Source organism: Crocuta crocuta, unplaced genomic scaffold (genome assembly GCF_008692635.1).
Source record: "Crocuta crocuta isolate KB4526 unplaced genomic scaffold, BGI_CrCroc_1.0 scaffold141, whole genome shotgun sequence".
Classification (NCBI taxonomy): domain Eukaryota; kingdom Metazoa; phylum Chordata; class Mammalia; order Carnivora; family Hyaenidae; genus Crocuta; species Crocuta crocuta.
In genome coordinates, this window is record NW_027527951.1 from 3,059,953 (window position 1) to 3,082,114 (window position 22,162).

Below are 22,162 nucleotides of genomic sequence, written 5' to 3' on the forward strand. Positions count from 1 at the left end.
GGGCCTTGTTGAAGTATTTAACATCTATCTCCAAATTTCAGCTTTTAGTAGGAGTGAGAATATGCAAGAGTCTGTGGCCTATTTTTTTTAAGTTTATTTCTTTATTTTGGGAGAGACAGAGACAGTGCAAGTCAGGGAGAGACAGAGAGAGAAGGTGAGAGAGAGAATCCCAAGCAGTCTCCACGCTGCCAGTGCAGAGCCCAATGTGGGGCTCAAACCCACAAAGCCACAAGATCCTAACCAGAGCCTAAACGAAGAGTCAGACACTTAACTGACTGAGCCACACAGGCACCTCTGGCCTATTTTTTAAAGTGCACAAATTGTTAAAGTAAAGACAATCTTTCAATCAAAGTCACTGAGCATTAGATAAAGAGCCACGGTCTAGAAGTCAAGCATCTAAAGACCTGGTCCAGCCACAGATGTGATCCTGGCAAAGGAACTAGACTTGCCAAGCCTCAGTTTCCACATCCATAAAATGATCACCCCTAAGACATTACAGCCCTAAATCTATATTACCATTCATACTTCTATTACTAGTGGTATGGTTATATTCGAATTTGGTGTCTAATGTATGGATTTTTTTAATCAAACATCTTTAAGCAAAATGCCACTCCTACCAATTTGCAGTCCGTTGGTTGTAAGTTATAGAAACCTATTCACACCAGCAATGGAAAACTTGTTTTAAAGGTATAGAGGTGTTTCACAGACCCTAAGGGCGGAAATGCAGACACAAACTGGAGCCAGGAAGTAGAAGGCTGTGGGGAAACCAGGAAGCTCTCTTTCTCCCGGTCTCTCAATTCCCCTCCTCCCGCCGAATGTCTGAATCATCTCTCCCCGCAGCAGCTCCTGCTTCTCAAGTACACATTTCAGACAACATGGCTATCAATAGAACCCAAGTGTACAGCCATCTGATGAAACAATGAATCTCTCTTTTGATTTCATTCCTCAAATCATAGGAAGGAACCGCTGATTGGCCCACCTTGAGCCAGGTGTTCACCTCTGGCCCACGTTGTACAAATATGGCCGCCCTACTGTACCCTTATGGAGCAGGGTAAGTGGTCATCAGAGAAGAATCACTGTTTAATGAGACAACCCAAGAGATCTGCTCTGACTACTTCCCAGGGGGCAAGGCTCGTTATAATCATGTGCTAGTTCTTACTTTCAGTGTAAACAATGAAGCTTAAATAACTAACAGTCTCCCAAATGTCATAGATTGGTCTCAGGCTTGTGAAGGTTGTACTGTTTTGTTTGGTTTTGTTTAATCCTTTCAAGTCTTCAGTTTCAAGGGTCTGATGAACCACAAAGCTGTCCTGAATGAGTCATAAAACTACCTAGGAGAAAAAATAAAAAACTTTCCAGGGATCCCAATTAGTATACTTTTAAAAGCCTCCTTTCCTTCAGCACACATGATGAGAAATTTAGGCAGTAGGTAGGTCATCCGTCCTCAGGGATTCCTATGGAACCAGAAGACCAGAGGCCATTTTCCAGCTTTTGTTATCCTGAGAGTGTTTTAACTGTAAAGGAATTTCTGATTTTTGCAAAGGAGGTGGGTAGAGATAGAAATAATCTTGGTCTGATTTTCTTTCCAATTTTACTCACAAGTTTTCAAGAGGGCCCAAAGAAAAGAGATTTGGGAGTGGGAGGAGGCAGAAAATAGGATCAGAAATTTGCCTTCAAAAGTCAAGTGGGTGAGAAAGCCATGCTGCATTGGAAAAGAATAAGGAAATGGGAAGTTCTGGAGAAGACATTTGTGACCAGAACAGACTGTGTTCCCTACAGGTAAGTCTTTAAATGCCTGCCTTTTGCCTGTGGAATGAGCAGTCAACATCCTCTATTTCCCCTTGAACCTGCCCCTAAATCTTCTCTATGGGTAGTAATTTTCCAGAAAGGTGTTTAGTCACTGGTCTTTCCTCATCCTCTGAGTGAAGAGGAAGGAACTAGATCTCTCACCAACTCAAGATGATTATTGAGCTACAGGCAAAGCCCAGGCCTCTGAACTCCAAGGAGAATTTGACCCATCGGTCATCTCTGGTATCAGAGAAGGTCAGGGCCTCTGTTTTTGCCTGGAACCAGAGTCGCTTCCACAGTCATCACAACACAATGCGCAAAGGTTGTTTGAGGGCTCGGGTCCATGACAGCCTCTGCTTCTGTCTTAGAAGAAACCACTAGCCTGAAAATGTCTGGCCTAACGTATCTTGCCTTCTGGTTTCTAACCTTAACCAAATTCCACCCTATTAGTCGATTAGCAAATACGGAGTTAGTCTTGTGGGGAACCAACTGAAGCTTAAAGGTCTCTACCTTCAAAGAGCTTCCAGTCCAATTGGGAAGGTGAGATGGCAACAAGATACTGAGAGAAAGTGCAAGACAACAGATACAGATACACTTCATTTGGAATTGATTTCAGCCTCTGCTGCTCCCACAATGCTTATAGGAAGCATCGTGAGGAAACTCAGGCTAACAAGCCAGGTTTTAATATTAGAAAGAAGATCTACCTTGGATTCCTGCTCCCCTGGGTCTGATGATCTGGGCTGGCCAGCCTATAACCAAGGTGATGTGGGAATCCATTTTGCATGTTTCCTTTTTCTGGGGTGAATCCCTGGGATAGATGAAGCTTTATGAGCTACCATCCCCTCTCTAACCACTACCTTCACCACCTACAACCTTTCTAACTACTGATTTATAATCTTGATCCACCTTTTACCAAGAAAGCTGTGCTGGGTTTGGTTAAGAATCAGGATTCAGGAATCAGACTGCCTACACTCAACTCTTGGCTTTTCCACTAACTTTTTGTATATATTTAGGTAAGTTACCTTAACTTTTCCAAGCCTCACCTTCTTCAGCTATAAAGGATGGCAGTGTTGTTATGTGGATCAGATAAATTAATTTTTATGAGTCAATACATGGAAAGTGAGCTGTATGTGGCACAGAACAAGTACTCAATAAACATGAGTTATTATTGACCAAGAGCCAATCAATCAATTAATCAATAATTATTGATCAACTCCTGTGTGCCAGATACTATAAGTGCTGAGAAAAGAAAGAGGCCAAGATGAATCAGGTATAGCCCTGTTTTGCATCAAGAGATTTTGGTTTCTTAAAGACAGCTATAAAATATGCACACAAATAAATGTTACCCTAGACTGCATAGCCTCAGAGACCTAGGGCTAGGAGCATCAACAGGAAGCCCCTATGACCGACTCAGACAATAGGATCATCTATGAGATGTCTTCTCTATAAAGCCAAATATCTGTGACTCCTAATGCCTCTTGAGACTTGTTTGGTGAGAATGACCCACAGGTCAGAGAATGATTTCTGACAAAGGGATTACACATTCCTCACACACCTCCTGATGCATCTGTTTCTCTAGACTCCTCAGGGAAGCAGGAGGAGATGGCAGAAGACATCTACCAGTGACCCAGGAAGGTATATAAAGCCCCAGAAGTCAGGGAAACCAAGGCTGGTAAGGTGACTTTGAAACATTAGACCAAACCTGGGCCTGGCTTATGTTGGTATAAGTTTCTAGAAGGTAAAGAGGAAAAAAAAACAAACAAACTGTAAATAACCCTGCCCCTCCTGGCCATAATGGGAAAAGCAGCTTATTCCTTCTGTTCTATCTGGTTATAAGTATACCAGTGCTACCATGGTCCTTTTATATCTTTTCTTCCCATTTCACCCCGAGAAAGAGAAGAAGAGGCAAGGAAGTCTCATATAGTGGATAATAAAAGTTATTTACACTGGAGTTGAGGTGATAAGGGTCTGAATGAGGGCAGTAGCAGTAGGGAGGGAGAATAGGAAGCATAAAGACGGTAGATTCCACAGGCTCTAGTCACCAAATGGATGTAGGGGGAAAGTGAGGGAGTGTCATCCAGGCTGGCTCCAGTGCTCTGGTCCAGGAAGCTGGGTAGACGGCAGTACCGATCATTAAAACAGGGAATACAGGAAAAGAGCAAGCTGTTAATAAATTCAGTTCTAGACTTGCTGAGTCTGATGTGCCTGCAGGCCACCCAGAGAAAGATCCTCAATTGGCAACTGAGAATGTAGTATCAAACATCAGGAGAGACATTTAAGTGGAATGGAGGTGTTTCTGAGTAATAAGCATATGGGTGGTAATTAGTGGTATGTAAATTAACAAGATCCTCCAGATAGAGCCTGTAGAACAAGAGGAAAGGTCAAGGCAAAGCCTTGGGAAGTAGAAGTAGGCTGAGAAAGAAAAGCTCATCCAGGAGTCTGAGGAAGAATTGAAGTCGTAAGAAAAGCATGGCCAGGGGGAGAATGCGATGGGCAGAAGTGTCAGCTGCCACAGTGAGGAAGTGAGAGACCAAAAACAGAAAGCAAAAAGCCCTTAAGATCTGGCATCAGGAGGTCATGGGTGACCTTTGACAATCTTGTTCGGAAAGGAAGAGAAAGAAGACACAAGGAAGGGCAGCCTCATTTTCCTTTTGAAGGGCTAGCCAGCTTCTCAAGCAAAATCCTGAGTCCATTTTCTCCTGAATACTTCACATACTATGACACGAGATATGAGGACTGTAAATTGGTACATCTTTTCTAGGGAATACTTTGGCAACATGTATCCAAATACTTGGTGAAGAAAGAATGCTGTCCACTCGCCATGCAGAGATGGTGTCTGCTTGGGCATTGTCAGGGCAGTAAAAGGAGGCAGTACCAATGCGAGCCCGCACACTAGTAAGTCTCATGCAGATCAGAGTGCTCTCCAGTGGCCTGTCCCTAGGGAGTGTGCCGGCTGCCTCTGCAGATGGAGCAGCTGCCACTGGGCATTGGGTGGCCAGCCTATAGATGCCACCCCACAGAGGTGCTCCCAGTTGGAAGCCCCTCCCCACCTTGGCAGTAAATGTCTGTTGTTCTGGTAGGCTTGTGGTCTTAGCTCTGCCTGCTTTTATTTGCCTTCTGAGGATAGGGCTTCTGCTTCAAAAGAAGAGCCAGGAAGCAGAGGGTATTGGTTTAGTTTTCATTCATAGCTGGCCTTGTGTGGGGTTCCTTGGTAAGATCTGTGTAGGGGACCAAGGCTGTGAAGATGGAGCTGGGTGGGCACAGACTGGGATATGTTGTCTTATATGGAAAGGCTGTGATTAGGTGTTAGTGGTGAATTAAAGCTGGCTATAAAATGTCTCTCTCACTAGTGAGAAGTAGTTTACTTCCCCTCCTCTTGAATCTGAGCTGGCGCTGTAATTGCTAAATCAATAGAATGTGGTAGAAGTGACATTGTGCCAGTTCCAGGCCCAGGCTTCTGGATCAGGCTCCTGCTTCCTCCCTCCTGGGCCACTCTCTCTTCTGCCTCTCACTCTTGGAACCCGGTCAGCATGCTGTGAGAAACCCAAGCCACACAGAAAGACCACATCTGGTCAAGCCCTAGCTGAGCTCCGAACCGACAGCCAACAACAACCACCAGCTATGTTGAACAGGCCATCTTGGATGTTCCAGCCCAATAAAGCCTCAGATGGCCACTACCCCGGCCACCACCATGTGGAGCAGAAGTTCCCCAGCTATGCCCATTCAATCTGTCAACAGCACTGTGAGAAATCATGCGAGGGTTGCTTTTGGTCACTAAGTGTGGGATGGTTTGTTATGCAGCAGTAGGTAACTGGAACAGTTTTCATTTATAGTTTCCATGGACTTGAACCCAATTGCTGGGTAAAAACTGGCAAAGGCAAACCCTAAATTAGTCATTATCTTCCATCTCTGCTACACAGACTCCTTTTCACCATCCCTTGCAAGTAGCAAGACAGGACTGGAACTCCCTTTTTCCTCTGTCTCCTTGTGGTAGATGCACACAGTGGACTGAATGTCTCAGGTGTGGGGCCGGGGGACAGAGGGACTGGGAAAATCCAACTGGACAAGAAGGGGTCTTCTCCAAATGAGTGAGCAGAGCCACTTGGGATTGAGGCCATTTTTACACAGACAGTTGAACACACCATTCATTTTTTTTTCTAGTTAGCCTCCACAAGAGAGGGCCAGATGCCAACATGAGGTGGGCCCACATTGCTAAGCTCCCATTCTTTCTTGCAGTGAGGGCTAATTTTAGTTACATGATATGACACTTGATCCCAATAACTGTGTGTTTGTGGCTTTCTTCAGCACCACTGGTTCAAGTCTCCCAGGCTCTGCTCCTGTGAGTCCTGCTTCTCCCTGCAGCCTCCTCTAAAGCCTCTGGCTGACGTCAGGCCTGAGCTCAAGGGTACCACGGCCCACTATCTTATGGCCTTGACTATTACTGCAGCTGCATTAACTTTTCCCCAAAATCTCAGTCATAAGCTTCTCAGGGACAGGGGCCCTTACTTGGTTTGGATTCTGCAGCCTGCTAGACAGATCAGGAAAGTATGGCAAAAACCTGAAGTGTAGCCCTTTTTGTCTCCTGGGAGCCCAGAGTCAATGGCAGTTTGCTGGAGAGTGTGGTTCTGTAGACCAGACCTTTGAGCTTGAAACAAGAATGGCTCAGAAAGTTCTGAGTCAACTACCATGGCCAAAATTTCACTTTTCTTACTGGGTTGTGATCATTCTTTTTTTTTTTTAAATCATTTTTTTTAAGTGTTTTTTATTTATTTCTAGGAGAGAGAGAGAGACAGCGTGAGCAGGGGAGGGTCAGAGAGAGAGGGAGTCACAGACTGAAACAGGCTCCAGGCTCTGAGCTGGCAGTGAGCACAGAGCCCGACGCGGGGCTCGAACCCACGAACCGCGAGATCATGACCTAAGCGAAAGTCGGATGCTTAACCGACTAAGCCACCCAGGCGCCCCTGTGATCATTCTTAATAAGCATGCTTCGACTCTTCAACTCAAATGAATTCATTAACAGCAGACAAAATTTTCCTAAAGCTCATACTAGTGTTATAACTCTCTGCATTTCAGATTTAAAGTAATTTCCAGCATGATGGTTATATTGTTTTCATATTGTCAAGAACATAAATGATAGCAGGAAGATCTTATTATAGAAAAAAAATAAAATTAAACAAGGTGGTCTGTGGTGAGTTATCATGTATGGAATTAATTTCACATCCAGGTTTGGATGATCTCATAAATTGTTCTTTTGGTTGGCAGTTTCACCCTAGTCTGATAGATTGAATTATTTCCTTGTAATTCAGACCCCCTGTGTAGTCTGTAACGAAGAACACATTGTGTATCTTGGCTAGCCTGGGGGTAGAGGACAGACACCCACAGTTGTCTAAGAGCCATCAGCACTGAGCTCAGCCACACATCCTTGAAGGACAATCAATGATATTGTCAATGGTGTATTGTTGTAATATCAGGGCGAGGGGGTGGAACAGAGGTGGGAGGGATTCCTAGAACACCGAGTCTGACACGCATGTGTTTACACTATGAAATCTCTTTCAGACAGTTTGGCCCAACACCCAGAGAACAATAGGACATCCCAAACTGTGGCATCTCAGAAAGACCGTGGCTCCGGAGGCTGTGGTGCAGAGGCCCGACCACAGAGTAATGGCGGCTGTGATCTTGTGTGAAGGAGCAGCCTTCACGTATTTGAAGGGCAAAAATAGTAAGAATCTGAGATCCTTCAAATCCAGTAGAGAGGAACAGAGAGCCAAGAGAATGAACTTCTAGAAGTAAAACTGCATAGCCAAGGTGTCTCCTTTTGCCCCTGCAGGGTGCAACAAAGCACCCTCCTAAGCTACATCCTCTTTCTTCTCGGGGGCGTGGGGGGGGGGGGATAAATTCTGCTAAGCTCACCCAGAACCAAGCCCTCCGAAGGATGACAGTGATGTGATTCCTTACCCCCAGGTCAGAGTCAGGCTCACTGCAGATATATTATTTACTTCCTCTGAAATTTGCAAATAAAACAGACATGGGCGATCTACTGCCCCATCAAATACTGTGGCAGCTGATCCAGAAACCATCTTTGTAGCCAGACCCGGTGGCGCTGACCCTTCCTCCACGACCAGCAGCCACACTTCTGGGGGCAGCAGGGCCGGTGTCTCCAGCCTCACTAACAGCCTGGCTGACAGAGGAGCGGGTGCTGTGCTCCACTCATCTGCCCTTGTTGGGGAGGGAGGTGGCTCTGAAGGATTCTCTTAAGCAGCACTGCAGAAACGCAAACTTCATTCAGAGAGAAGCGCTCCATGGGACCACTGCCGTGTAGAGGTGACCAGCCTTCTCTGTTTGCCCAGCACGGGGGTGTCCTGGGACACGGGACTTGCAGTGCTAAAACTTAGAACACCAAGCGAACCAGGACATTGGGCCTCTCCCCTGCCGGCACTCATACCACAGGAGCAGGGAAATGGAATCTCGAAGGTTCCCTCCAGCTGTGGGTTGCCCAGCCACCTAGGCTCTTTCGGCAACTCCACCATCCAACATGCCTAAAGCCGAGACTAGTGCTTCTGGGAGCCATGTGAGCTCTTTCAGCAAACCACGTCTCCTAAAGCCAAATGAGAGGTCCGTGTACAGTGGGCCACGGAGCTGAGATGGTTCCCACCGTGGTTCTCCGTTACTTGTCAGAAGAGCATCCGGCATATATTTTCAACTTTTTTTTTTTATCAAGGTTTTTAAAAATTCTAGTATAGTTAACATACCATGTTATTAGTTTCAAGTGTCCAGTATAGTCGTTCAACAATTCTATACATTACTCAGTGCTCATCGTGATAAGTGTACTCATAATTCCCTTCACCTATTTCACCCATCCCCCCCACCTCCCCTCTGGTGACCATCAGTTTGTTCTCTATAGTTAAGAGTCCGTTTCTTGGTCTCTCTCTCTCTCTCTCATTTTGCTTTTGCTTGTTTGTTTTGGTTATTGAATTCCACAAAGGAGTGAAATCATGTGGTATTTTGTCTTTCTCTGGTTGACCTGTTTCACTCAGCATACTACTCTCTGGCTCCATCCACGTCATTGCAAATGGCAAGATTTCGTTCTTTTTCATGGCTGAATAACCTTCCATTGTGTATATATACTGCATCTCCTTAGCTATTCATCTGTTAGTAGACACTTGGGCTGCTTCCATAATTTGACCATTGTAAATAGTGTTACAGTAAACATGAAGATGCACGCATCCCTTTGAATTAATGTTTTCGTACTTTTTGGGTAAATTACCAGTAGTGCAATTACTGGATCATAGGGTAGCTCTATTTTTAGTTTTTTGAGGAACCTCCGTACTGTTTCCCGGAGTGGCCGCACCACTTTTCATCCACACCATCAGTGCACAGGGTGCCTTTTTCTCTGCGTCCTCTCCAGCGCTTGTTGCTTCTTGTGTTTTTTATTTTAGCCATTCTGACGGGTGTGAGGTGATATCTCATTGTGGTTTTGATTTGTATTTCCCCGATGATGAGTGACAATGAGCGTCTATCATTTCATGTGACTGTTGGCCATCTGCAGGTCTTCTTTGGAGTCATGTCTGTTCACGTGTCTGCCCATTTTTTAATGGGACTTTTAGTCCCACACAGAGGCCAGTTTGGAGCCTTGGCAACGCAAGTATGTTGTAAGATCCACGAGAATTGGTCAACAGATTTTACTCCTGCCTGAGGCCATCTGAGCGCCTTCATAGGTTCTGAGTCAGAGACCGAAGCTTCGTCCAAGACTGTGCCCTTGCAAAGTTTGGAAAAGATACGCGAATTATAAGGAGTGGAGACATCTGTTCTTGTCCTACCGGAAAAAGAATGCACAGGCTCCTTCTTGTCACGTGGGAGCTTCGAGCCACTGCCAGCCCACTTGAGCGGGTTGTTTCGTGGGCCAGGCTGCTGAGGGTAGAACATCGAGGGTGTTCTTTCTTAACTGCCTTGGCCCAAACCCTGCTTTTCCCGCCTTCCGAACTGCAGGTGTTGCGGGGCAGCGGGCAGGGCCCCCGAAGTCACTTTGGGGCACCTACGCAGCAACCGCAGGGCCCGCTTGGTCCGGGGCCGGAGGACTCCTGCTCTGTGCACTGCTGGGAAGCGTACCCCACTGGCTGAACCACTGAAAAGTCAAACTGCAGCTTCACCAGAGCAGTGTTGGAAAGGCACCCGATTTCCTGAACTGGAACTTCTCAGGAACTTCAAAATTCCACAGCTGTGTCTGGAGTTTTGGAGTATTGTTTGAGGCTAAAATTATTTGATAACCAAGCTCACCGAGCCCCAAAAGAGAAAGGGGGAGAACCTTTCAAAACCTGAACCGCTGTAGCCTGGCAGGCAACGATCTGAGCCCCAGACAAGCTGCCGCCTGTTGGATGCGTCTTTTCTCTCCAAGCCCTTCCAGGTCAGGCCGGCTTGTCCTCTCTTCCTCTTCTGGCCCCGTCCCCATGTTTCCTCATCTCCTCTCATCTAACGTGTCCACTCTCCCCCCTTCCCGTTCACCCCCCTTTCCAGGTGCAACTCCCATCCTGCTTCCTGCAGGAAGCCCTCCTGGATGCCTCAGTCTCTGCTGTCCAAATATAGGGCTGTGCTGGGCTGCCTCATTCATCCTCCCCTGAGCAGATGGGGAGATCCCTGTCCTACGAGTGTCATTGCAATGGTGACAGGTGCATGTCTGTCACCATCATCTGACTCCAAGCTCTTTGAAGGCAAGGTTTACCTTTCATTTTCTAGACATGTCCAGCCACGTGTGGCCCTTAGGAGAAATTGAGTTGTGGTTGCTGATATCATTCGAGCACAATGAAACCCTGATTAAAGCCAAGTGACACATACATCTTCTCTGTGACCCAGCCATTCCAACCCTTAGTTGGAGAAATAAAGGAGCACCGAAATGCCTGTACAAGAATGCTCACAGCAGCTTTATTTGGAACCACCAAAAACTGTAAACAACCCACGTGCCCATCAATCGGAAGTTAGATAAACATACAACGGATCATCCAAACGCATCATGTGGATGAATCTCAAATGCATTAAACTGAGTGAAGTTTTGCACACAACAGTCTGTGCTGCATGATTTCATTTACGTGAAGTTTGGGAACAGGTAAACTCATCTGTGGTGAAAAGGGTCAGGATAGTGCCTGAGCACCGGGGTGGCTCAGTCGGTTAAGCGTCCTACTCCTGGCTTCCATTCTGGTCATGAGTTTGAGCCCCACATCGGGGTCCCTGCTGACCGCGAGGAGCCCGCTTGCGGTTCTCTGTCTTGCTTTCTCATCGCCCTTCCCCAGCTCGTGTGTGTGTGTGTGCGCGCTTGCGCTCTGGCTCTCACTCTCTGTCTCTTACCCCCTAAAACAAACAAACAAACAAAAACACATAAATAAACTTTAAAAAGAACAGCGCTTGCTTCTGCTGGGGGGGGGGGCGCGGNAGCGGGGCACGAGGGAGCGCTCTGGGGTGAGGGGAGTGCTTTGTATCTTCCTAAGGGTTTAGGCTTCCCAGGCATATGCATCTGTCAGACCTCAAAACTACATACTTAAGGGTTGTGCAGGTAACTGAAGGTAAGTTTTTATCTCAAAATAAAAACATTAACAGATATCGGATGTTAACAACGAGCACGTCGAAGGGGGGAGTGCCCTGATGTCTGCAATTCACTTTGAAATGAGTCAGACAGGAAAGTGTACTGACGGACAGAGAGAGGGATGGACAGATAGACATGTGATGAAATAAACAGAGTAAAATAAAGCAGGATGAAAGTAAACAGTCGGTGCTGGCTGCCACCCAGCCCGCCGCACTCGCCCTTCGCGCGGCCGCCGCCAGGGAGGGCGAGCCGGAAGGAAAAACAGCTGCTCTGGCGGCGCTGGGGAGGTGGTGGTGTCCTCTGGGGCGAGCAGGTTTCTAGGGGCCCGGAGGAGGGCGGTGAGGTGGCCAGAGTGCAGCGGGAGCTCCTGGGAGGCTGCACGGGGAGGGGAGGGTGAGGCAGGGCGCTGCGGGCTGGCTGGGAGCAGGTGGCCTCAGGCTTTGATCTCCAGCCTCTGGCCAAACGACTGCACCGTCCTTGGCACTACCAGGTACGAAGGACTGTTCAGCGCCTGGCAGGCTGGCTGAGCTCACTCCGTTGCTCGGCCTACAGCCCTTGAAGTCCAGAGTCGAATCCGTGCTTCAAAGGACTATCTTTTCTTAGGAAACACTGATAATCCAAACCACATCTGTCCTCATCCCTCCCTTTGATAGGGTAACTGAGCTGGTAGATCAGAGGAGAGCCAGAGATTTAGTCCATCTGGATTTCAGCAGAGGTTGCAAACTGGCAGCTCTCGGGCTGGACCCAGCCCACAGATGTGTTATGTGTTTTGCTTGGCCTCCCAGAGGCTTGGTGTTTTGTTTTGTTTTTTCTAAAGTTTAGTTTAGTTGCCAAGGTTTTAAAATCACATAAGATCTAGATTGTCTGCATTTCTTGAAATATCGGCAGATCCAGCAACCACGGGCCCACATGATGATGGCAGGAATGAGTGGCAGTAGCCCCCTCAGAGGCTGGCTCCCATTCACTCCTCACCCCCGCTCACCCTATGGGCGTGGGCGTCCCAGCTCCTGTAGGTCATGCTGTTTGTGTAGACGAGAGAGAAGTCAAGGTCGGCTGATCATAACACCAACCTTAATGCAATATTTACTGAGCACCTACCAAGGATGTTTGGTTTTGGAGACACAATGGAGAACCAGTGAATCAGTCCCTTTTCTAGAGGAACTTAGATTCTAGAAGAGTAGATGAGTGAAGAAGAAGGAGGAGGAGGAGGGAGAGGAGAAAAAGAAAAGAAAACAAAAAATTACAAACGGTGATAATTGCCACAAAGGGACAAAATGAAAGAGGAGACTGTGCAGGGGTAACGTGGGGTAAGGAGTGCCTGCCTCAGAGGGGGTGGTGGACCAGGCCCGTCCGGGGGGACTAAGTCCTGAAAGGTGAGGCAATGTGGGGAAGACCATTAAGGGGGATGAAAGGCCTTCAATGGGGAAGTGCTTGGGTTCTTTCAGGAGCTGAGGGAAGCCAGCTATGAAAGGAACAAGATCGGTTTGGATAGGTGGCCAGGACTTGTAAGCCAAGTGAAGAGTTTAAGTTTCCTTCCGGGTGCAGTGGGAAGCCATCAACAATTGAAGGCAGGAAAAGAGACAGATTTCATTTGATAAGGTGGATCTTGTTATTGGTAAGGAATGCTACCCGTGGGCTCATCAGGAGGCCACCGTGGGCCAGGGGACACAGCGGCCGTGCTGCCAGCAAAGGGAAGAAGTAGATCCTGGTACACTTCGGAGACGTTCATTCAGAGTTGGTTTCAGGAGGAGGAGGCCCTGGAAATCCTATCAGGAGCTGCATCGGATAGAAGTTCATGGAGACATTTAGACCAAGGTTGCCTAGGATCATTCCGCTCCACCTTGGCTCCTTCTAAAGTGTAAGATGTTTTCACGTGAATTATGGCTTCGCTTGAGAGCAGGATGCCACCTAAAGCAGTTCATTGCAAACTGAAAATGTCCGAAAATTCACATAGATTTTGCATTCGAGTCCATAATGTATCTGTTTTGGGTCTTTAAAAAGATGTCAGTGACATAGCCTCAATAAACGAACAAACAAGAAAAAGACCAAAATATTCCAGCATCCTCGGATAATGCTCTCTTCAATGATCCCCAACCTTCGCTGCACATTGGAATCATTTGGGAAACTTTAAAAAATGCTTATGTCTGGGTCCGCCTCCCAGAGATTCTGGCTTTCTTGTTCTGGATTGTGACCTAGGCATTGGGAGTTTTTAAATGTTTATTTATTTCTGAGAGAGAGAGAGAAAGAGAGAGAGAGAGAGAGGCATGAGCAGGGGAGGGGCAGAGAAAGAGGGAGACTAAGAATCCAGAATCTGAAGCAGGCTCCCAGCTGTCAGCATGAAGCCCGACATGGGCTCGAACCCACGAAGCATGAGATCATGATCTGAAGTCATGATCAACTGTGGCTCAGGTGGCTCAACTGAGCCACCCAGGCGCCCCTAGGCATTTGGATTTTTAAAGCTCCCTGGTGACTCCAATATGTAGACATGGCGGAGAGCCACCCACTGATCTGGGACAGAGGTTCCCAAAGTGTGGTCCCTGGACCGCAGCAATGGCACAACGTAGAAACTTGTAAGAAATTCAGTGATTTGCCAGTCAGTGGCAGACTCCCCAGACGCAGCCTCCTGAAGGTAGAACAGAAGTGGGTATTTACAGTGACTTCTCCCACCATGCTGCCTCTCACAAGCTGACAGGTCTGATGCCAGGACTCCTCTGAGAAGATAGACATAGGGTCCTGGGCTCTGAAGAATGGGGTAGAGGGTGAGCAAATTTGTTCTATGAAGGGCCAGATACTAAATAGCTCTGTGGGCCACACTGTCGCTGTCAAAACTACTCAACTTGGGGCGCCTGGGTGGCTTAGTCGGTTAAGCGTCCGACTTTCGCTAAGGTCATGATCTCGCGGTTCGTGGGTTCGAGCCCCACGTCGGGCTCTGTGCTGACTGCCAGCTCAGAGCCTGGAGCCTGTTTCGGAGTCTGTGGTTCCCTCTCTCTCTCTGACCCTCCCCTGCTCACGCTGTCTCTCTCTCTCTCTCTCCTAGAAATAAATAAAAATATTAAAAAAAAAAAAAACTACTCAACTGTGCCACTTTGGCATGAATGCGGCCATAGGTGATGTTAATGAATGAATGTAGCTGTGTGCCAATAAAACTTTATTTTAAAATGTAGATGTGGGACTGAATTTTGGCAGAGGACTAGGGTCCCGCTTGGGAGTGAGGTTCAGCCTAAGACTCTGGCCTGAGCCAGGCCTCCACTGAGTACCTACACCTTGTCGCCTCGCAGGAATTGTTCCCAGAGCCAGGATACCCCTTGTATGCTATCTCTACGCTGGAAGGGAGGGGGGCTGAGAGCCAGCTGGAGGGGGTGCAGATGGAGGTGGCTTTTCTGGCTTCTCCTCCTCACAGAGACTTTGAGGGGTGTGATTGGTGGGATCCCAAGGCCTGGTCGTGTCTCCTAAGTGGCAAGGTCAGCTGGGCAGATCTTTGCAGGGGCAGTAAGTGAGCCCGTGAGCTTGCTGTCCAAACCTAGTAGCTCATTCTTCTGGAAATTGTCATCATGGAAAATTTTGGAACATTATAAAGCCACTGAATACAGAAAGGAAAAAATAACAACTGAGTGAAATGAGTAGCGAGAAAGAGCCATCAAGGGTGCCAGGGGTGGGCGGTTGGCCTGGTAAAATACTCAGTTTCAAACCCACAGAATAATGGTAGGAGTCAGGCGCTGTGCACACTTAACCCTGTGATTTCTAAGAAATGAAATGCCTGACAGAGAGAGAAGGCGATCCTTCAAAGAATGGAAATCCTCACTCCGCATTGGCGGCTGGGTCTTCCTGCTTGATATCGCGGTAGCAGCAGCCTGTTTATTTTTATTGCCGATCATTATTCTATTATATGGTGCACCACGCATTATTCATCCACTCTGGTGATGTACCTTTGGGTTGTTTCTGTTTTGGGGGCGATGATGAAGGATGCTGTCTCTAAAGTTTGTGGGAACATGTTTTCTCGGGTGGATACCTCGTATTGAAATTTCTGGGTCATATAGTAAGTATACGTTCAAATTGAAAAAAAACTATCAAACTATTTTCCAAAGTTTGGCTGTACAATTCTATATTTCCATCAGCAAAGTATGAAAATTCCAGTTTCTACACATACTTACCAACACTTGGTATTGTTAATCCTTGGAATTATGGCCATTACAGTAGGTATGGACTGGTATCTTGTTGTGATTTTAATTTGCATTTCCATAATGGCTAATCAAATCCATCAGCTTTTCCCAGGCTTGTTAGTCATTTGTATATCTCTTTGATGATTATCAAAGGATACGCTGTGACCATTTATTTTATTTTTTTACATTTATTCATTTTTGAGAAAGAGAGAGAATGTGAGTGGGGAGGGTCAGAGAGGGAGACACAGAATCTGAAGCAGGCTCCAGGCTCTGAGCTAGCTGTCAACACAGAGCCTGTCGCAGGCCTCGAGCCCACAAACTATGAGATCATGACCTGAGCTGAAGTCAGCTGCTTAACCGACTGAGCCACCCAGGTACCCTGGTGACCATTTTTAAATTGGGTTGCTTGTCCTCTTACTACTGACTTTTTTTCACTTTTTAAATATTATCAAATATACATGACAAAAGGTTTACCATTTCAACCATACAGTTCTATCAGTAAGTACATTTACCTTACTGCACAACCCTTGCCGACATCTAGCTCCAGAGCTTTCCCAGCTGAAGCTCTGTACCCATTAAACACTAACTTCTCATTCATCCCTTTCCCCAGCCCCTGGGGACCACCATTCTACTTTCCAGCTCTATGAACTTGGCTACTCTAGGAATATCACATGAGTGAAATCATGTGAGTGGCTCATGTGAGTGGCTGATCTCACTTAACATAGTGTCTTCAAGGATATCAAATGTTGTGTCAGAATTTCTTTTCCTTTTTAAGGCCAATAATATTCCACTTTATATGATTCATACTGCATTTTCTTTATCATACCTTCTGATAGACACTGCAGTGGCTTCTTATTGTTGGGTTTCAGAGTTCTTTATACATTCTGGGTGAGGACCAATTTACCAATACTTTTCTTTCTATGGCTCCTGTTATTTATACTTTTTCCTTTTTCTTTTTTATAACAGCTGGATCATCTGGGGGTTTTTCTTAAATAGTTTATTGTCAAGTTGGTTTCCATATAACACCCAGTGCTCATCCCCACAAGCGCCCTCCTCCATGCCCATCACCCCCCTTCTCCTCTCCCACACCCCCATCAGCCCTCAGTTTGTTCTCAGCATTCAAGAGTCTCTCAGGATTTGCCTCCCTCCCTCTCCCCAACTATTTTTCCCCTTCTTCTCCCCCATGGTCGTCCGTTAACTTCCTCCTAATCCACCTACATGTGCAAACATATGGTATCTGTCCTTCTCTGCCTGACTTATTTCGCTCAGCATAACATCCTCAAGTTCCATCCACATTGCTACAAATGGCCAGATTTCCTTCTTTCTCGTTGCCATGTGCTATTCCATTGTATAGATGAACCACATCTTTTTGTGGATCATGTTTTTGATGTCACATTTATGAAATCTTTTCCAAATCCAGGGTCAAAACATTTTTCTCATGTTTTCTTCTGGACGTTTTATAGATTTAGCTCTTACATATTGGTCTATCATCTACTCTGAGTTAATTGTTGTGTATTGTATAATGGTCTAAATTCATGTTTTTGCACTTGGCTATCCTACTGTCCCAGTACCAATTCTTGAAAAGCCTAAGCTCTCCCCCACTGAATTGCTTTGACACCTTTTCAAAGTCAATTGACCATAAATGTAAGGGTTTATTTGTGGGCTTTCTTTTCTGTTCCATTGATCACTATGTCTGTGATTATGCCAATACCATTTATTCTTGGCTGCTGTAGCTTTCACATAATAATTTTTAAAATTAAGCTTTATATACCAGCTTTGACATTTTCAGATTTGCTTTGTCTTATTTTAGGACCTTTGCATTTCTATAGGAATGTGAACAAAGAGAGTTTTATCTCTTTCTTCCCAGTCTGTATTCTTTTATTTGTCAGGTCTTACCGCACTAGCTAAGAACCTTCATTTGAGTAGAAGTGGTGACAGCACGCATCCTTGCATTATTCCCAACCTTTTTTTAAAAATTTAAATTGACTTTTTTTTCCTTACAAGTACCTTTTTTTTCAAATTCCAGTATAGGTAGCATACAGTGTTATATTAGTTTCAGGTTTACAATATAGTGATTCAACAATTCTATACATTACTCAGTGCTCATCACGATAAGTGTATCTTAGCCCCCTTCACCTCTTTCACCCATCCCCCCCCCCACCTCCCTTCTGGTGACCATCAGTTTGTTCTCTATAGTTAAGAATACTTTTTGGTTTGTGTCTCTTTTCTTTCTTAAATTCCACATATGAGTGAAATTATGCAGTAAATTTCTTTTTCTGATTGGCTTATTTTGCTTAGCATTATTCCTAATCTTAGGGGGAAGGCATTCAGTTTTTCGGCACTAACTATAAAGTTAGCTGTTAGTTTTTGTTGGTGCCCTTGATTAGACTGATGAAATTCTTTCTATACCTAGTTTCTTTGTTTCTTTTTTTAATGTTTATTTTTTTGGGGTGGGGAGGGAGAAAATGAGCGGAGGAGGGGCAGAAAGAGAGGGAGACACAGAAGCAGGCTCCAGGCTCTGAGCTGTCCATTACAGAGCCCAACACGGGGCTGGAACCCACAAACCACAAGATTATGAGCTGAGCCGAAGTTGGACGCTTAATGAATGAGCCACCCAGGTGCCCTTATATACCTAGTTTCTTGAGAGTTTTTGTCATAAATGGGCACTGGATTTAGTCAAATGCTCAGCCTGTTGTGATGTTCATGTGGTCTTTTACCCTGTTTTCTGCTTATGTTTTACATGAATTGATTATTTGATTTTAGAATGTTAAACCAATCTTGCGTTCCTCGGATAAATCCCACTTGCTCATGGGGCATAATTCTTTTAATATGTTTCTGGAATCAGTTAGCTGACATTATGTTAAATATTTTACATCTATTCATAAGGGATATTGGTTTGTTTGGTTCTTTGTTTCTTGTGATGTATTTATCTGGCTTTGGTATCAGGTTAATACTGTCCTCAATGAATTAGTAGTTGTTTTCTCCTTCTGTGTTTTCTGAAAGACTTTGTGTATGACTGGGATTTTTTAAAAAATTCTTTTATGTGTTTGTTTTTGAGAGAAAGACAGAGTGCTCGCTGGGGAGGGGCAAGAGAGAGGGCGACACAGAATCTGAAGCAGGCTCCAGGCTCTGAGCTGTCAACAACAGAGTCCGACGTGGGGCTTGAATTCACAAACCATGAGATCATGGCCTGAGCCGATGTCAGACGCTTAACCGACTGAGCCACCCAGCCACGCTGTGTGTATGATTGGTATTTTTTAAAAAATATTTGATAAAGTTTACTAATAAGGCCATTTTGCCATGAACTTTATTTTGGGGAATGATTTTTAGTTGCTAATTTAATTTCTTTACTTTTTATAATTTTATTAGGATCTTAAGAAATTTCCTCTTGAATCTACTTCAATAACTTGTATCATTCTAGGAATTTGACTACTTCATTTAAATCATCTAATTTATTTGCGTAAAGTTGTTCATAATGTTCCCTCAAAAGACTTTTAATTTCTGTAGGATCTCTAGGTATGACCCCATTTTCATTTTTAATTTTGGTATTTTGTGCCTTTTCTCCTTTTTTATTCCTTGGTCATTTTAGTTAAAGGTTTCTCAAACTTCTGGGTATTTTTGAAAAACCAACTTTGGTTTCCTTGATTTCTTCTGTTGCTTTTCTCTTTTCTATTTGTTAATTTCTACTCTGAACTTAACTTTTTTTCTCACCTTGTACTTACTTTGGGTTTGAATTGGTCTTTTTTTTTTCTAGCTGTTTAAGATGGAAGATAAGTAACTGATTTCCAGTTTTCTTCCTTTTCAGTATATGTGTTAAAATGTATAAATCACCCTCTCAGCATGCTTTAGCTCAACCAAAATTTGGACATGGTGTGTTTTTCCAGGTTGGTTGGGTTCAAGATATTGTCTAAGTTTTATTTCCCCGTGGTCTCTTTTTTTTGACTCATCATGGTGTATGGATAGCTGGGATTTTGCCTTCCCACATGCCTGACACAAGATGCTGCAGAAATGAACGAAGTGAGCAACAGAGTATGGACTGAAACATGTTCTGTCTGGAGGCCCAGCCTCTCCGGTGATAGGCTGTGTATCACCGTAGCCTGGGGCTCATGAGCGCGGACTCTGAGCCAGGCCAACTCTTTTTGAATCCCATCTTTATCACTTACCGGCTCTGTGACCTTGAGCAAGTTATTTAATCCTTCATAGCCCAGTTTCCTCACTCTATATCGTAAAGTTGCCGCAAGGAATAAATGAGTGATATATGTAAAGCACTTAGTGTCTGGCATATAGTAAGTTTTCTATGTTAGCTCATCAATAACTGAGCCTGAAGAGTGTCTCCCCTTTAACTATTAACAGTAGCCAGTGGAATTGGGTGGAGAAAATCTACATGTATAGGTTAAAATGAATTTCTGTGTCGTAAGACTTCTTAGAGAATAGTGTCAGGTCTGAAACCAGCATGTAACTTTTTGTTTGAAAGAAATAGTCTCCTGTGAAATGTGATTACATGTAAGAATTTTTTTAATCTCATAAAAGAAACAAAAGGATGAGATTCCCAACACCACACACACACACACCCATCTTGCTTATATTTTATAGCATGATTAATATCATGAGAATCCCAAGTATCGAGACAATTACAATTTTCCTTTATGTTGCTACTGCTCTTTAGTAGTCTTTCCTTCTGACTCTTACCATTAATGACATTTATTATATTTGTTAAGGTGTCTGTTTTACCACCAAGGTGTGAGTTCTTTAAGAGCAGAGACTACGGCTCTTCATTATCATTCCTGTGCCTGGAATACAGTAGATGTTCAATGTAAACTTAATGTAAACAAACTCTAGAGAAATTCACTCCCCTTTAGGGCTCTTTGGATATTTCCTTTGGACTATTTCTTAGAGCAGCCAATAAAGGAGATATTTCATTGGTTAAAGTGGAAGTGGCCACTTGGCCACTGTTCATTTAGGGGCATAAGCAAATATATGTGAGCTTTGACAGTAATTAGCCCTCCTGTGGTTTCTGGGGAAAAAATTAGTTTCCAAAATAATTTCCCATTATAGGTAAAAAACATCGTGATGGTTAATATTATGTGTCAGCGTGACTGGGCTAAGGAACACCCAGATAGCTGGTGCATTTCTGGCTTTGTCTGTGAGGGTGTTTCTAGAAGAGATTCCACATTTGCTTCAGTAGGCTGAGGAAAAAGGTGGCCCTCACCAATATGTGCAGGCGTCATCAAATTCACAAAAAGGCTAAGGAAGGGCAAATTCCCTGCCCTTGGACATGGGAGTGCCTGGTTCTCAGGCCTTTGGACTTAGACTGAATTATACCATTGGCTTTAACCAGTCCTCTAGCCCACAGACAGCAGACTGGGAGACTCTCAGCCTCCGTAAGCACATGAGCCAATTCCTATAATAAATCTCCTCTTCTATATATCTCTCTCTATATCCTATTGATTCTGTTTCTCTGGAAAATCCTAACTACATAATGATTGACTTCCCAAAATTTGTTTGACTTCAGATCAGTAGGCTAGGCCCGTTAGTCTAAACCAACTAGTTAATTCCATCCTTCTTTCAACGACTGTTCAAGACTCACACACAAGCCAGTTCTGTCTAGTGAAACATGAGAGGATATCTATAGGCAGCTGCTGGGAAGGTCACACCTCTTCTGTGAGAAAGGAGACTCACCATGGGACTAGATGCTAATTCTTCTTTGTATGCACATTGTCTTGTCTGGATACACCTTCTGGAATAGCATGAAGATGAAGCCAGTCCAGCAGAGGCAGTGCCGAGAAGTGGGAAGAGCCTGAGATGTTGATGGTGGTTTCAGGCCTACCTGGCCACTTTCCTTGTGAGTTAATCAATTTCTTAATTGTTTAAGCCAGTTTAAGTCAAATTTGTGTGTACTTCAGACAAAAACACCTTAAACAATAGAAAATACAAGCATAGATTCTTATACCTGGAAGGGAACTTGAGATAATTTAATTTAAAGCTCTCATTTTTAAAATGAGGAAATTGAGGGTCCCCTGGGTGGCTCAGTCAGTTGAGCGTCAGACTTTGGCTCAGGTCATGATCTCATGGTTCACAAGTTCAAGCCCCATATCGGACTCTGTGCTGACAGCTCAGAGCCTGGAGCCTGCTTCAGATTCTGTCTCCCTCTCTCTCTCTCTTTCCATTCCCCACTCAAGTTCTGTCTCTGTCTCTCTCTCTCTGTCTCTGTCTCTCTCTCAAAAATAAATAAACATTTTTAAAAAGTTTAATTTTTTAAAAAAGAGGATATTCAGGCTCAAAAAAGGTCAAGTGACTTGTGTCAAGTGACTTCTCTTCCTGGAAAGAAGACAGGATGCCGGGAAATGCTGCAGCCATCTTGTATCCATGAGGTAAAAAGCACCTCCACTAAAAATGCATGCCAAAAAGATAACAGCCTGGGAATCTCCTTACCAGTTCCAGAATGGCTGACGTGACAAATGTGGGTCCATATTTGTATAAGTTAGGTTTATGATCCTTGAAGTCAAAAGCATTCCTAACTGATACTATGAACCATTTGTTTCGTATAGCACATTTTCTCTGATAGACTAAGACTGACTATGGTAACCAGTGCTCAGGTAGAAAGTTTTCTTTTTTAAGGGTATGTGTACCTCCTCATATATTT